Source organism: Pinus tabuliformis, chromosome 2_1, assembly GCF_031772625.1.
Source record: "Pinus tabuliformis cultivar Carrire ecotype Pingquan chromosome 2_1, CPIR1, whole genome shotgun sequence".
NCBI lineage: Eukaryota > Viridiplantae > Streptophyta > Pinopsida > Pinales > Pinaceae > Pinus > Pinus tabuliformis.
In genome coordinates this window covers 273,271,185-273,288,390 of record NC_142299.1, presented here as the reverse complement: position 1 = coordinate 273,288,390, position 17,206 = coordinate 273,271,185, and positions in this window count along the sequence as shown.

Sequence of the window (17,206 nt, the reverse complement as noted above, 5' to 3'; positions counted from 1 at the left end):
ATCCTACTCAGTGGTCCAATTCATACAATTAGTGTTCCGCCGCGCTTTCTTATTGTGTTAATCCTACAAAGATATTTTCACCATATCTCTTAAAAATTGTACATGTTTTCCATGAAATGTTTAGAGCGTATGCATGAGGATGATATGAATAAATTCGCTCAATTGTAGGTCCAAAAACTTCACGTTTTTCAAGAAACAAAACACTATCATCTACAACCATTTTTGGATTTTCTCAAAATCCATGAGTGACATTTAGCCCATTTTTTTTTGGAGAAGAATTATAATTATGTTAACCCATTGAAAAAGAATATCCTCAGTCCAGTTCACCTTTTAGGAGATATTTGAAAAATAATCTCGTTTCATTTTGGCTACAGGGGGGTTGTTGTGCTTTTTGAGAGTTTCTCTTCAAAATCAGATTCTGATCAAATGGAGATGAATTTTGAAAACGTGAAAGAGGTTTTTTTCAAACACAAGATAAATAAAAAAAAACACCACGTGATTTTGTTGATATCAATCTTTCAGATTAATCACATCGCTAGGATTTGGTCGACGTTTCGAACCAACTAATGTGGTTCATCCTCAAGACAAGGTGAGAAATCAATAGTCCGTGGGAATAAATAGCAATGATGCATCACTACCCAGAGTTTGTTGTTGGAAAATAGCCGTTGGGAAATATCCATTAGGTAACTTGTTATGTAATAAATAAATATTTAGTTTCGATATTTTAAAATGATGAAATTAAATTTAGTGATAAAATAGCTATTGTGTAATAAATAAATATTAAATTTCGATACTATAAACACAATATTAGAATTGAATATTAATTTTTAGAGCTAATTAATATTAACTATTGTAGCAATACTCTCTAGAGATAATTAATAATATAGTTTGTTAGGGTTTGACTTATAGTAATAGAAACTAACTATTATGAAGTAATATTATTTAGAAATCATAAGTTAAATGTTTAATAGTAATGTCATCTATAAATATTTTGTTTAAATATTGTAATGTGTTAGGGTCTGACCCTATCTTTTATTGATTGGAATAGTATTTAATTTATTAATAATTTCATATTATTAATTATTATTATAATCTTATAGAGGCACTGTAATATTAAATCTTATCAATAATGTACCGAAGGTATAATATTATTATAGGGTTAATAATAATATTAAATACATTATTTTAATATAATTCGATATATTAATTTCTACGATAATAATTTTAATAAAATAAAAAAACTAAGAATGGAAGAAGGAAAACTAATCACATAAAAATGCACAATGGCTAATGATGAACTGATGGCATTTCTATTATTATTGATATAATAGAAATTAATAATATTAAAAATTCTTATCTTAATATTTAAATTCACTTATAATACATATATTGATTATTAAGATATAATAATTTTAAGGCAAGGGAGATCCAACAAGAACGAAAAGGGTAGAGGAGAGGGAGGGGATGAAGGGTCAAGAGGAGAGAGCTGGAATCCATCTTTTAATTAATTTCCAGCCACCATACCTATTGAGGTTTTTGGCATGCCTCTGAATTTCAATCACTTCTATGAGTTTCCTGTGGTGGAAATGATAAACCCTAGCAATGACTTTGGAATCTTCTATGCAGAGATGATGTTTCAATTTCACATAATGCTTGGCAAGGGCTGATGTGCAAGAGTGACTGTGTCTAATGTCAGCCGCATGTTCACTGATTCTCTGCTTAATAGACCTACCTGTCTCTCCAATGTAGAGGGTACCACAGGAGCAGGGAATAACGTAGACCCCTTTCATGTCATTAGGGTCAATAGGGTATTTAACGGATCTAAGGGAATTTTTAATGGTTTGGAGAGGTTTGAAAGAAGAAGAGACATTCATCTTCTTCAGAATATGGGCAATCTTATCCGTGGTCCCCTGGATATACGAGAGATGAACCTTAGCGATAAGATCAACACAAGTGGGCTTTACTCTAGGCATTTTGCTGGCTCAGTGAAAGGCCTTGAGGCTCTTGGGCCTGCTATGCCCATTATTTCGAAAGACTTCAAGAAGATGAGATTTCTCCTCATCAAGGTGGATATCATCAGAGATTCTAAGAGCGTGGTTAGCAAGAGTGCTGAGAACCCTGAATTTCTGAGCAGGGAAGTGACGAGAACTGGCATGGACATATTGTTCTGTGTGGCTCTTTTTAAAAAAAACTTGTTGATAGACGGAACCATCATCCCTTCTAGAAAGGAGAATGTCGAGAAACGAAAGTCAACCATTCTCCTCAATTTCCATCGTGAACTTGATGGATTCTGATTGATAATTAAGGTGGTTAAGAAACAAATCAAGTTTCTCATGACCATGAGGCTAGATGAAACATGTGTCATCAACAAATGTCTTCCATTTTTTAGGGAAAAATTGAGCGGAGGCTAAGGCCTTGGTCTCAAAATTTCCATAAACAAGTTTACTACGATAGGGGAAAGAGGGGAGCCCATCGCTACACCGCAAGTTTGCTCATAAAACTCACCTTGGAAACTAAATAAAGTTGAGGTGAGGTAGAGGTGGGTTGACCCTTCGTCCCCTCCCTCTCCTTTCCCCTTTCCATTCTTGTTGGATCTCCATTCTCGCCTTCTGGATTGTCCCCCTAGATCCTGCCTTAATTTTCTTTAATTTCTTTATTTGTTGTCGAAGTATGTCTCTAATCTAATATTATCTTTTGCCTTCCTCCTTTTTAATGTGATTAGTTTTCCTCCTTCCTATTATAGTATTTTATTTTATATATATTAAAGTAATAGATTAAAATTATTATATCTTATTAATCAATATATTGTATTATAAGTGAATTTAAATATTAAGATAAGAATTTTTAATATTATTAATCTCTATAATATCAATAATAATAGAAATACCATCGGTTCATCATTAGCCATCCTCCATTTTTATGTGATTAGTTTTCCTTCTTCCATTCTTAGTCTTTTTATTTTATTAAAATTATTATCATAGAAATTAATATATCGAATTATATTAAAATAATGTATTTAATATTATTATTAATCTCTATAATAATATTATACCATCGGTACATTATTGATAGGATTTAATATTACATTCCCTCTATAGGATTATAATAATAGTTAATAATAATAAATTATTAATAAATTAAATACTATTCCAATCAATAAAAGATAGGGTGAGACCCTAACACATTACACTATTTAAACTAACTATTTATATATGATATTACTATTAAACATTTAACTTATGATTTCTAAATAATATTACGTCATAACAACTAGTTTCTATTACTATAAGTCAAACCCTAACAAACTATATTATTAATTATGTCTAGACAATATTACTACAATAGTTAATATTAGTTAGCTCTAAAAAATAATATTTAATTCTAATATTCCATTTATAATATCGATATTTAATATTTATTTATTACACAACAAAAATAAATTTAATTTTATCATTTTAAAATATTGAACTAAATATTTATTTATTACATAACAAGTTACCTAAAAGCTATTTCCGATGACCATTTTACAATAGCAAACTCTGGGTAGTGATGCATCCTTGCTATTTATTCCCTCTGATCTATTGATTTCTCACCTTGTCTCGAGGATGAACCACATTAGTTGGTTTGAAACATCGACCAAATCATAACGATGTGATTAATATGAAAGACTGATATCAACATTATGGATCACAAGAGTCTTAGATCTAACCCCTTCATTTTATTCACATGTATCATACATTGGAATATTCAAATGAATCATTACTGCCTATGTTTCATATTTTGTCATTTCTTGTTTTAGTAATGATCTTTGGAGGTAGATTCTGAGGAGAGGTGGATGAATTTTTGAAAATTGAGAGAGGATTCTCTCAAGGAAATCTCATAAAAAAACCTCATTTGGTTTTGTAGCCTCTACCATGATTAGAGATATATGATCTAATATTTGACCCCTAGTGTCAAGAAATTCGGTCACTATTTCCTAGCAGGCAGTTTCTAAATCTAATGTAACTGACCCTATATTTGAGGAAATGGTTGAGCTCGAACCATTAAGTAAAAGAATGAGATAAGTTTATATATTTCATGAGTTTTAGTGTTCAAAGGGTTGGTTGGTTGGTTAGGGTTAGGAGAAGAAACATTGTGCACCGTATTTTTCTGATATTTTTCCAGTGAATGAAAAAGATTGAGGTCCGATTTTATAGGGATTTCTATGACACTTTCTATGGTGATGATATTTACTATGTTGAGATTCTTCTCTCTGGTCATATCCATGCTTTAATGTATGTATTCATGTTTAGTTAACCAAGCATGTATCTAAGAACTCACTGCCCAAAGTGCTCTGTTATAGTTTACTAAACAATTAATGGTTTCTTCTTAAATGACATTTAGAATTCATCCTTTAGTTAGGTTCTCTATATGTCATTTACACCATCCTCTACTCACCCTTCTACAATGAATTAAATTGAAAACACTAGCAGGACTACCTACCTTGCCCCTGTCAAAATATCCCTCATCCCTTCATCGTCTCACTGGAAAAGCAATCAACTTTATATGCCATATGGCCAAATGTATTTTCTCTCTTCCATACCAACAAATTGTTAAACCTATACCCATGATCTCCATACTATCCTAAGACCTATGTGACTGAATATTTGGATAGAGATAGCCCTCTCTGAATATGCATGGGATAGATTCTAGTTTTAAAGTGGTTTGTGGTTACCTTTGGGTTCCTGTCCTTAGCTTGGAGGAATTATGAACGGTTAACAGGGGAGAAGGCTCAAAACCTTGGCAAAGTAAGGACAAAAATAAATCGTCAATGGGGATTAAAAGACATAAACTTTCTTATCTTAAATTTTTTTGAAAGGACCACCAACAGAAGGAATTTAACAAAGGGAATTCAACTGAACTAGCACAATCTCAAAATTGGTCCAAGGCCATGGACTTGAACGGTAAAAGTATGAGTGGGGTCAAAGACAAGGAACCGTTGATGTGTTGGAGATGTGGAGAACCTAATTTATTAATGGATTGTCTGCATAACCCCAAATCCATTCAAAATATACAAGCTATTCATTAGGCAACAACAATGAATGACATATCCAGAAAAATTCCAAGGATAAGTGCAGCACTAGAGTATCGACAAGTGAAGCACCAATTTACTATGATCGAGGTTGAATGTACCATTTTAAACCATTATCTTTCTGTCTTAATTGATCATGGGGATAGCTTAACTTACATTAGTCCTCAAATCATGGAAAACTGTAAATTGAAAATTGAAAAATTTAAGACTACACGTTTGGTACAGTTAGCAACAAGCACAAAAATTAAGGTAACTAGCCAAGTGAAATAATGCCCCATAGACTTAAATGGTTGTTCCACAAAAGTAAACTCAAATACACTTCATTTATTATCCAATTATGTGTTAATAGGCCTTCACTAGCTGGAAAAACATGGAGATATCATAAACTATCTAGAGAAAATTGTAAGTTGTATAAGTCGGGAAGGACAAACCCAATTGATAAAGGGTATACTGAAACAAATATTAGTTAGACAAATTTCAGGATTATAACTCAAAAAGAGTGCTAGAAAAGGGTGTCAATTATTTGGAGCGTATGTTGAAGCAAATGAACAGCAAAGAAAATGACAAAAAATAGAGGATTTTCTAATCATTGTGGAATTTCAGGATGTTTTTTTTGGAAGAGATCCTAGGTTTACCTCCCCTCAAAGGCATATATTTCTCCATTGATTTAGTACCAAGACAAATACTAGTGTCTAGAGAACTTTATCAAATGATTATTCCAAAATTGATGGAATTAAAGATATAGTTACAAGAATGACTCGTTAAAGTATATATTAGACCCAACATTTCCCCATGGGGAACTCCTGTGTTATTTGTGAAGAAGAAGTATTACACTTTAATAATTTGCAAAGATTACTGGTAATTAAATAAATTAATCGTTAACAAAAATACTCGCTACCCTGTATTGACAATCAATTTGATCAAGTAAGAGGGGCAACCATATTCTCAAAAAATTACTTAAGGACCAGGTATCACCATCTTAGAATAAAGGATGAGGACAATTACAAGACAAATTTTGGAACCACATATGGTCACTACGAATTTGTACTATTACCCTTTAGTCTTATGTATACACTTGAAACCTGATGTGCTTAATGGACAACTTACTTAGTAAATATCTTGACAAAATTGTGCTGGTATATATAAATGACATCTTGGTGTATTTGAAGAATGAAGACGAGCACAAAGAACATCTAATATTGGTACTGCAAACTTTAAGGGAACATCAATTACATGCTAATCTTAGAAAATGTGAGTTTTATAAGAATAGAATACAATGCCTAGGCCATGTTATCTCCAAAGAAGGACTATATCTTGATTTGGAGAAGGTTAGGGCCACTCTGAACTGGCCCATTCCTTAGTATGTGTCAGATTTCCAGTTTTTCATGGGGATTAAAGGATACTACATAGGTTTTATTGAGGGGTTCTCTATATTGACATACCTATCACTTCCTTACAAAATAAATGAATACAATTTGAGTGGACAACCAAGTGTCAGGAAATATTTGAAAATTTTAAAAAACTGTTAAGTGTAGCACCTATTCTAAAAATTGTAGATCTAGGAAAGGAATTTGTTGTATTTACTATTTCTTGTATGCAAGGTTTAGGGAGTGTCATATTACAGGAAATTTTAGTAGTGACCTATGAATCTAGGAAAATAAAGCCACATGAAAAGAATCGTGTGGTGTATAACTTGAAACTAGCTGCTATGGTACATGCTTTAAAGATGTGGAGACACTACCTATTGGGAAAAAAATCCACCTTGATAATAGATCATATTAGCTTGAAATAATTATTTATTCAACCGGACCTTAATGTTAGGAAAGCTAGGTGGATGATTTTTCTTAGTGAATTTGAATTTGATATCAAACACATTAAAGTTAAATAAACTAAAATAACAGGCGCTTTGGGTAGACATCCATATGATTTTATGAGAATACATGTTAATAATGTCAATATAGATTTTATTGAACAGATCAGGAAATAAATACATGCATATCACAATTATCAACAAATTCAATAAAAAGTGAAACAAGGAGAAGTTCCAGGTTATACCGAAACTTCAGAAAATTTGTTAATTTACAGAAATAGATTGTATGTTCCCAATGTGAGTTCTCTAAAATAGATGATACTAAACGAATATCATAAGAAACTATATGTGGGACATCTCGGATATCAAAATATGAGAACTTCTTTAAGAAAATATTTTTTTTGGCCATGCATCAAAAGGGAGGTAAAAATATATTTGTCAAAATGTCTAGAATGTCAGCAAGTGAAGGTGGAACACCAACATCCCACTAGATTGTTAAATCCACTGCCCATTCCTGAATGGAAATGGGAAGTGATTTCATTGGATTTTATTATAAGATTGCCAAAAACAAGATGAAAGCATGACTCCATTATGCTGGTTGTGGACAGCTTAAGTAAAGAAGTACACTTTGTACTGTGCAATATACCTATGGAACAACCCAGATTGAAAACATTTTTATGAATGAGATTTTTTTATTGCTTGGAATACCAGAAATGGTAGTGTCCGATAGAGATGCTAAATTCACTTCCAAGATTTGGAAATATTTGTTTGGAGGCATGGGGACACGGTTAAATTTTAGTATGCATATCACCCCCAAACATATGTCCAAATTGAAAGAACAAATCAGATTTTAGAGGACATGCTAAGAATGTATGTGATGGATAGACTTGCTAAATGGGAAGATTTTTTACATTTAGCAGAATTTCCCTACAGTAACAGTAATCAAGCTTCAATAAAAACGAGTCATTGCAAATCCTTATATGGTAGAAAATTCCACACACATCTCAGATGGAGTTAGTTGGAAGAAAAAATAATATTGGGACGAGATGCACTACATGAATGGAACAGGTGCTACAGAAAATTAGGCAAAACATAGAAATTGCACAAGACAAACATAAAAGCCATGCTAATAAAAAGATGATTCACAAGGAATTTAATATTAGATATGATGTATACCGAAGAGTGAAACTATGGAAAAGTACCTCAAGGATCAAAACCTGTACCAAATTGGCACCATGGTTCTATGGGCCTTTTGAATTTCTAGACAAGGTTGGGCTAGTAGTGTATCAGTTGGCACTGTCAAGTCATATAAAAGTACATAATGTTTTTCATGTATCTTTATTAAAATAATATGTCCATGATAATTGTCACATAATTGTTTGGAATCTGATAGAGGTAGAACTAGAAGGAGACTTCCTAGCAAAGCCACTTCGCATATTAGATTGGAGAGAGATATTGCTCTGAAATCAATCCATTTCTCAGGTTAAAGTGTAATGGAACGAACTTACACCTAAGGAGGTTGCCTCGAAAATAAAAAACAAAATGCGAGAGCCATTTCCAGCTCTATTGTAGAAGGGAAGCAGTGGGACAATGAACACCAAGGACAGTGTTGAATAAAAGAAGGGGGGGCGGGGGTGCCACGGGGGGAAGATGTAATAACCCTTTGTTCTTTATGTTAATAATTTTCTATTCTTAGACTTCGATTTATTTTAGATTTTTTTGGCTAAGGGAGCCATGTTGAATTATGAAACAATATTATCAAATAGAAATTTATGTAGTGTGATTAATACATTATTGTTAATGAATAAACTGTTGGAAATTACTCAAGAGATGAGTACCTGAGTCAATCATATTTCTTACCTATGGTAAAAAGTTGTGCAAGTTGTTCCTTACCTAAAAATATCCTAAAATTCCCAAGAGAAACAATTGGAAAATAGTAGATTTATTATGATGGGAGAAAAATATTGCAATAAATGACTTAGTACAGGAAATTACTAAGTTCGTGGTGAAATAATGCATTCTGGGAGAGAAATGAATACTTTAAAGAAATAAAAAAGAGAATAAAAATACAAAGGCCTAAGCAGTTGGGGTTGGTAAACCCAAAAGGGAAGATGGTGCAAAAATTCTGTTGGGAAGAAAAAGTATAAAATCAGTGAGGTTGTTGATTCTGGTGGAAGGCAATTTGTAGCTCAGGGGAGAACTAGTGGATTCAACTTGAGGTAAGAAGGAACGTACTCGTTTTTGAGTAATTTTCCAAACAAAAAACTCTAGTTAGGATTTTCCTTATTCCTTTTAGGAGTAAGATTGCTTTGTAAGTATTGTGATATTGTTAAATTTTACCTAAGCAACGAATTGTTTTGAAAGTAGACAAGACATTGTATCCGCATGTGTTATACCGTTGATAGTGTGCAAATGTCTTACCAATAAGGAGGATTAAGTTGATTTCTTAGTAAACTGTTTTATCTCTGCATGTGATAAATTTCACGTGTAATAATGATATTCTTACTGTATAAGCATGTTACTGGATTTCCTCGAATTATTGAGAACTGTGAAGAATTATTTGATTAAGTCTAGGTATAATGAAAGATTCATTTGAATATATTAGTAGATATACCGAGAAGAAATAAAGCAGTCCGTAGTAAATTTTATGCTTACAGTAAAAATAATATCAACGAAACTCCCTAAGCCTCTGTAGTTATATCTTTAATGGTGAATGGATATTATATACCTCGGAAGGACGAGGATAAATTATGCACGATGGTTACTAGATAGCCCTAATAATGAGGCAGAGAGTTTAAAATCTCCAAACCAACCTTCAACTATTTGGACTTAACAAATACTTACAAATAAATTTCTATACTAGCTAAAGTTAGTATTGTATTCTTGTTTAAAGGAAAGGACTTATTAGAAACAACCATGTCTGGAAATGCATGGAAACAAATTATTATTGACATGAACCATTGGAGGACAAGCTAGTAAAATAATTTTTCTATCACACTAGAAATCGTATCATTATATTTTTATTTTCTCCACATTTTAGTTTAAAGAAGAAAAAAAAAATAGCTTAAGAAAATATTAAGATTCACTACTGCGATATATGTGGGACTGAGGAATTAACTTTAGGATATTAAAACTGATGAAAACACGTGACATAATCAACAACAAATTTACTAAGTTTAGAGAAATCAATAAAACCAATAAATACATGGCTATCTAGAGTGATTGAATGCGACTCAACCCAATTTGTATACTAACTAAAGTTAGCGCCATATTCTCGTTTAAAGGAATGGAGTTATTATAAACACCCATGTCGGTAAATGCATAGAAATTATTATTATTGAGATGAACCATTGGAGGACAAGCTAATAAAATAATTTTTCTATCACACTAGAAATTGTATCATTATACTTTTATTTTCTCCACACTATATTTTTTTCAAAAAGAAAAAAATTTATAGCTTAAGAAAAGATTAAGATTCACAACTGTGATATACGTGGGACTAAGGAATTAACTTAATGATAGTAAAACTGAGGAAAACATGCGACATAATCAACACAAATTTTAGTAAGTTGAGAGAAATCAATAAACCCAATAAATACATGGCTATCTAGAATGATCGAAAGCGACTCGAGAAATTAAAGAGAATTGGGTAATTCCAAAGAAATTTCCTAAGCTTTTGGACCCTTATTACACTAGGATACTAAAATTGTGTCTATAAGAGTGACTAGTATTAGGGTAAACATGACAACATAGAAAGGTGAAATGTAAACAAAGTATGGAGGTTTTTCCTTTGTAAATAATGATTTTAACATTAAGCAAATTGTTTTGAGAACAAGTCTCTAGTGCACAAAGGTATATGCTAAGTTGTGCGCAGTAATCACACACAGGAAGTATACCATATTGTGCGCAGTAATCACACACAGGAAGTATACCATAGCCAAAGTAGTGGTGAAGGTAGTTCTTTCCTTTTTCCATGAGACCATAGACAAAATGGAAAGTAATGTACAAAATTGCCACACATAACATGTTGTAGTACAACAACCTTTAACATTAATTAGATAACCACACAAAAGAATTGAGAAAATATCTAACCAACGAATATATATAAGAAATTTTTTTGACACCTCCAATTCAACATATATGTAGCATTGATAACCTATCGGGCATTGTGGCTCAACAATAGAACTAATTCATATTATATAATTACATATATGAGTTACCCAGAAAGGGTCTATGCCAACATGGAAAAATTCCCTTAATTCTTGCTTCCATAGAGACACTACTAAAAGAGCTATACTATACTGAACAATTAACCACAGGAAGTGGAGACAAATCAACCCTAACGACATAAATGGACAATAAAATATACATGGGTAGTGTGATTACAAACGACTTGTACGCATAGGGGGAATAAATTATAGGTGGGATCTTCCTTTACTTCATGAACCAGTCATTCATAGAAATAATATACCTGCATCCATGAAATCAAAGAGGGGAATGTTAATAGAGGATGTATTTTTACAAACAAAATGTATATTCAAATCTTACAACACCGCAACCTCATAACTGTAACTTTGAAGAACCCTAACATCATGCTCGTGTAAAGATTCATAAAATATCATGAGTATTGAGGGAATAAATGCACTACAAGTGACATAAAGGGAACAACAATCTACAGATAAATAAAATAACAAAAACGAGAGAAAGTGGTGATAAAGAATACCTTTCACAGGGATTGAAACCATCAAAAAAATTTCAAACTTGATGGTCGACATGACTGGATCCTCATAAACCTTTGTCGGCAACAAAGGTAGCTAATCTCATGATTTGGTTACTGTCGCAATCATGAAATGTCTGCCTCAACATCAGGGAAATCCACCCAGTCAGGACCTTAGAGTATATACTTTTTCATTTGGATTGTTGGCTCTGACTAGGATTATGGGACTAGTTTCCCGTAATATAAATGATAAAAATGGATGAATTATGTATGTGTGAGACTTAATATTGATGAAACTTGAGTATAAAGAAATATATAAACTAACAATTATCTATCTATCTATCCTTACCCGGAAACCTTAATATGTATATGTGATCTAAAGAGAATTTAATAAACAATAAGACAATATAGATTATCAAATGATCATGAAGTTAAAACAACAAATGCTAGCTAAAATTTAATTAAATAGTAAATTAAGTTTTTCTGATAAAACTTATCACATATATATGATTTCATTGCTTATACATACATTATATGATTTCAATCGTACATGACAATAGTGAAAAATGTAAGACCACTTTCATTCGTGCATGTAATAAACATAAATTGAATAACCATTTAACTCATAAAACATAAGGAAAATAAACAGATAATAGTACCCAATCTATTATGACTCTGTTCATGAGAAAAACAATATTGGTCCAGTGTTCTATTAAGATTACTTGAGCTACAACAGTGTAAACAAAAGCCTTCTTCCCAAAATTCAAAACCCCTTCTCCATTCAAACAAAGGGGATTTATAGCTTTCAAACAAAATAAATAAATTGAAAAGTAGGATAAAAGTTTGGAGCAATTTTAACAAACACCGCTTAAAATAAAAGCATAAGACAATTTTAGATATTGTTGCAACAATCCAACTAAGACTTAGAAGAAGAGTGTCCCCCCATACGTTGCCATAGTTCATAGATATATATCATAGGCTCCAATTTGGGTGGAGTCGTGTTTGAATGCACATCTGACCAATGAATACCAAGTCCATGAGAAATGAAAGAATATGAGTAGTCATGTTGAATAAACACCTCAACATTAACCATTGACTGTGAGGTTTAACTAAGAAATGCCAATGGTATTTTAAGTTAACCTTTGACAACTTTTCAATGCTCTCGAATTTCTTCTTTGATAACTCCTACCATGTCTTGTTGAACAATTTAATATTAGGAATAGCTCCCTTTGGGATGTCTTGAATAAGGTTGACCTACAGTAAATTGTCATTGATAGATTCAGTGAGGTGATTAGAAATATCCCTCGCACTGAATATTTTTGTCTCTGCATGTTTACGTCTGATTTCCCAATCTTGGAAGACTATATCCTTTTGTGATTCTTCAATAGTAGGGAGATTGCCTAATCTTCCTTCAACACTTTCTTGCCAATTTATATAATATGAGATTTTCTCCTCAATTTCATCAAAGTATGTCCTCAGATTGGACAATTGATTCACCAATGAATTGGTTGTTTGACATAAATCATGAATAATGACTAATTTTTGACAAAAAGTAATATGTTACTAAACGAGGAGAGTATTCAATTCTCCTGCTTCCTTTTTGTATTCCGTCAACTCAGGATTAATCTTCAATTGTTCAATACTTTGTTGTAACTCTTGGATTTGAGCATCCTAAGTTCTCAAATCCGATTCCTTTTGAAGCTTCAAGGTAGGAAAATTATGTTGAAGTTTGGCAAGATGTGCTTGCCACTATTGAGCAATAATCTGCTTCTCATTTTCCATTGCCTGTTTCAATTGCATGATTCTTTCATCTTTTTCTCTCATAATCTAATATACCTCAATGAATTTACCTATGGTGGTAGAATCGTATGCTCCTACAAACTGTGAGAGCCTCTCGAGATCCTCTGTAGGAGTAGTTTGAGATCCTTTCCACACCACTTGAAATGAAGTATAAGGCCTGGGTTTGATCAACCGCTCTTTTTTTCCTTTTTCTTTTCAAAACAACTTTATGTTGTGGAATGTAAAATATCTCGAGAGGAGGAATCTCTTCGACCTTCAAAATGACCTCAACAATCAGGAATTCTGGGATGATTTCTATATCATCAGTTTCCAAAGGCCTATCAGAAGTCCCAATAATAAGTGGGGCTTTTTCTATAGTTTCACAAGTATGTGAAACTTTCTCCTACAATGGAGTCTTTAGACTTTGAGGCTTTGTATCTTGAATGACTTGATTGAACTGTTCCCATATTGCATCCAATTTTTTGACTGTAAGAGTTTCCTCAACTTGAGAAGAGGAGGAAGTACTTGTATTTTTTGTCTAAGAAACATCAAGAACCTATGCTGAAATAACCAAAACTTTCTTATGTTTCGTTTCTGTGTTTTGTTGATGGAACTTTAATAAATCCATAGGCAAGTGAGGAATCCTTTTATCTCTATACTGATTAAACTAAGTTATCTCATCTAGAGTTGACTGTGCTACTAATAGATTCACAACCATCGAATAGGAAGAGACTGATTCAAATAAGTCATCAAATTTATTAGGCTCATGCATAAATTTCATTATAATTGACGGTGCAACGACATTCTTGGCAGTTCCCTTAGGATCATATTGCTTATTTGGAATAGTTGGGAAGTTTAAACACTAAATCTCTTCAATCTAAATACTAACATGTTTATAACTATCTATATTATACACACAACATTGAATAGGAAATGTAGGCTGCATTGTATATTTAGCATGATTTAGGTCCTTTGAAACATGATGTCCTATGGTCTGGTAAGATATTTCATGAGGCAGAAGTTTATCAAGAATGTAAAGGGGAAAAACATAGGTCCTTGCAAGACTACCAAAGATCCAAACATTAGTGAATGATTATTCTCCAAACCAGTTACCAATTGCTAGCAAATCATTGTTAGCTTTAGGTGAAACCCTAGGGGCTTTCTTATCAAAGACACTTTGGTGGATGGGAAACATTAATCCATGGAATTTTGTTATAGAAATGAGGGTAAAACTTTGATTCCCAGAGTATGTCATGATAAATATGGATAGGTGTAGGGTCTTCTATAGTCCATTTCCAACCCATAGAAGCAAAATCATAGGTGAAACAAATGGCATCCATTATATAGGCACTCATATAAAAAGGGGGAACTATGTTCTCTAAAAAATTACGTTTTCTCCTATAATTCATGATTTGAGTGGCTATACTTCCAGACAATATGTTTCCCCCATCCATAATATGTCCATTAGAGATAACATCAATGAGTGCTACCCATTGGTTAGGGATTTTTTGTGTAATAGGGTAACCATAGATCCTACACATCATACATGTTATTTGACATTATGTACCAGCAAGGGAGGCAATAGAATACATACCCTTATCTTCATGCTTATGTTTGTTAGGATCTATTCTCCTGTTTTTAATGGGCTTTGATTGATGCTCATTCTCCTTTGTGAACTTTTGTATAAAAATATTGTCATATTTTGGCTGAGGTTGTGGCAGATGATACATTTTTCTCAAAATACTGTTGGTAAATGACCCAATGATTGTTTTCTTCTGAGTCATGAAATTCCTATCTGCAATATTCATATGATCAATAACCCATTTAACCATATTTTTATAAGGCAGGATGTTAGGTTGCACTGCAATGCTATGCAGGAATGAATTAGTGACTTCACTGTAGGTAGTTTCAGAGACTAGGTTAGAATCATCATCCATAGTTTTTTTCTCCGTTACCCTGCATCCTTCATCTTCAAAAATCTTAGAAATAGCTTCCCAAGAGGAGATTCTAGCATCTAGAGTACAGGTCGTATCCGACAATGATGCAGGCATTTCGGTAGCTTCAAGTGGAGGAACGACTGGTTGCTATTGAACAATGGGTTTCTTCCTGTTTCTAAACATTTGTAATGAATTTTTCTTGTCAGGATTGGCTTGTAATGGAGAACACAAGAATAAGATGAAATTCCTTAAATAAAGAATTATTTTAGAGAAAATAACTACTTTCCATGATGATGTATGGCTTTATGAGAAAATCCTAGAGACATCAAGCTGCAATGATGAAATCATTTAAAGCTTCGAAAAATCATAAATTTTTTGATTTCGGCCATTAAATGATAAACGTGCATTCACATGGGATCTACACATGTGAGCATATCAGAGGATTTTTTGTCAGGAAAATATTAGGATCACACCTTTAAAACTTGCGATATCCTTGCTTTTTGATAGGCATTATTTAAAGATATAATGGTTATAAGTTGTGAGAGGGAAGAGGTAGCAAAGTTTTTGTATCGGGGATGCAATATCATAGATTTTAAAAGAGTGCTTCTCCATACCAAATTTTTGATATGGATAGAAAGGGAATATTGGAGGATGAGGGATATCGGAATATCTGAGTATCGTGATATTGAAATTTTGGAGGATCGGAAGATAAGGAACATCAGAGGTATTAGATATCAGAGTATCAACACAACAGAGGATTGGAGGATCAAAGGTTTTAAAGTGACACTTGTTTTTTAAAGTTTCGCTATATGGAAACCCTGATATACCACGTGGTAGTCTTGTGGGTCTAGGCTTTTATTTATTATATTATAAAGTCGTGATTATATTACTTTGGGCTTAAAGTATCAGAAAGTTTTAATTAGGGAAAATTATTATCGCGACTTTACTATAAGTAATGTTGCGATACTTAAATGTTCCAATAGAATGTTTCTGATAATACATTTAAACAAAATCCTATAATCTTTTATACTTATGAGGCCAATCTCTGATATGAAAGTTATGATAAGGGATAATTTCTTATTCAAAGGTGTTTTGGGGAAAAAAACTAAAAATTTCCTTATTTTATTGGAACCAAAGAACTTTATCAGAATTTAGAAGGGTCCCCATTATTTATTAGTTCAATTATTATAACAATTAATGGGGAGTTGTTGAGTACTACAATAGTTACCTAGAACCTCTGCTAGGTATTTCTCTAAAGGTGGTGACACAAACCCTGTACCACATCACAAAAATTCACTTAAGCTGCTAAAAATATGGTAAGAGTGCATCAAGCAGCTAGTCATAATGTGTTGCAGGCACACAAAAATTGAGTGATGAATTGAACCATACAGAGAAAATTCATCTTACCAACAAGAAAAACCTTGCGTTAAGAAATTTCACGGAGGTCACAAAGATGGGCATACAATTTACACTGGAACCAAATGAAGCAGAGGGCCTGACAACACTTCATAACTGTGAAAGAAACAAGTGTAAATTTGTGAACAAAAATATTAGGTACAATAACTTATAAAACAAAAATAACCTAATTTACAACCCTTACTAGGCGCACTGGTGAGGGTTAAATCTGAACCAAGGAAGAAGTATACTCGCCGCAATGAATCTGAGAAGAAATGAAATTCCCAATCTGTATGGGGATCTCATAAAGTTTCTCTTCGGTCATGAAACCAACCACAATGATGAATAACATCAACTGAGATAGGATGAGCCAGGTCGTAAGGGTTAGGGTTGGATGGAGGAAATCTCCACCCTTTGATGTCTGACAATACATCTCCGTCATCCATTCTAATAAGGTACTGATTGTCACATGGTACACACATTGATGTGGTGGACGT